Here is a 1,667-nt window from a genome sequence, read left to right as displayed (position 1 = left end):
AGCACAGACTAATGATAGTCACCTCTTCAGGACTGCTGGGGAAGAACTCTGCAATCCCTTCTATCTTGGTGTTGCCGTAGGGATCCTCTCTAAGGTTCAAACATCCAGAGGACGGTCTTAGTAGATTCCGAACTATTTCATTGTAGACCTGCAAATGTAACGAAGGTATAATCACTCTCTGCATTACAAGGAATAATCACTGTGCAATACAAGCACAAGTGTGTAATCTACATTTACTCTCTGGAAAGAGCATGTGTTACTTGTAGTTCTAAAGATGCTGTATATCTTGAAGAAAGGTTCTTGGGGAATGCACAGATGTAACAGGGGCCAATCTTAGCATTCAGTTCTGCACCAGTCCTCATGCATTTTCAAAAAAGCAGAGTAGGGGGACTTAATTTCCACGTCAAACTTTGTTATGAGCCTGGTAATTTCTAGTTATGCCCAACTACATGTTATTACATGTTATTATATGTAAGGGGATCATTTAAAGTAGGCCGCATATGTGGACAGAATGTAAATAAGAGGGACACATAAAAAGCTAATTTCATGCATTTGTTGGGCCAGAATCATCTCAAGATGCATTCAGCTAAAATACAGCATTTGCTGCAGGTGTATGTCAGGTGTAATAAGTGTGTATAGCGCAAAATAACACAGAGATGGTGTAGAGATGTGGATTGATAGTGTTATTAGTATATTATTAAGTAGCATTACCATATTATTACACAATTAATAAATGATTAAGTGGCATGTTTCATATAGTGTACACAGATACAGTGATTATTTTAAATACTCTCTCCTACCTATTCCCATCTTGCCCACTCCTCAGTCTCTCCCTCTCATTTGGCACTGTCCCCTCTTAAAAAAAACAACCCTTGATCCTAGCACTCTCTCCAACTACAGACTCATCTATCTCCTACCTTTTTCCCCAGACTCCATGAGCGTATTGTTTACAACTGCATTACCATCCCCCAAGGTTCTGTTCTTGGACCTCTCCTATTCTCCCTCTATAAGTCCTCTCTAGGTGAGCTCATCAGCTCTTTTGGCCTCCAATTTAATCTCTATGCTGATGATACTCAGATCTACCTCTCCTCATCTGACCTCTCCCCCTCTCTCCTCACTCGTATCTCTGTCTCTCTGCTATCTCTTCCTGGATGTCCCAGCGCTTTCTTAAACTTAATATGTCTAAAACAGAATTGATCATCTTCCCACCCTCCCACATAACATCACTAAATATAATTTAATTATCTATTGACGGCACAACCATCTCCTCTAGCTCCCAAGTGCACTGTCTTGAGTTATCCTTGACTCTTCCCTCACATTCAAACCACACACTCAGCATCTCTTGCAGTCCTGCCATTTCCATCTCAAAAATATCTCCATGTTCAGACCCTTTCTCACCTTGGATGCTACTAAGACCCTCATCCTCTCACTGGTCATCTCCAGATTGGACTACTGTAACCTCCTTCTATCTGGCCTCCCTGACTACTGACTCTCTCCTCTCCAATCTATCCTCAATGCTGCTGCCTGGCTCATCGTCCTCTCCAAATGAACTAAATCTGCCTCCCATCTCCTACAAGCCCTACCCTTTCAGAACCCAATTCAAGCTCCTCACACTCACTTACAAAGTCATCACCCAATCCTCTCCCAGTTACATCTCTGACCTCATC

This window comes from Taudactylus pleione, unplaced genomic scaffold, assembly GCF_031769625.1.
Source record: "Taudactylus pleione unplaced genomic scaffold, aTauple2 ptg000282l, whole genome shotgun sequence".
Lineage (NCBI taxonomy): Eukaryota > Metazoa > Chordata > Amphibia > Anura > Myobatrachidae > Taudactylus > Taudactylus pleione.
Note: the sequence above shows the minus strand (reverse complement) of the source record.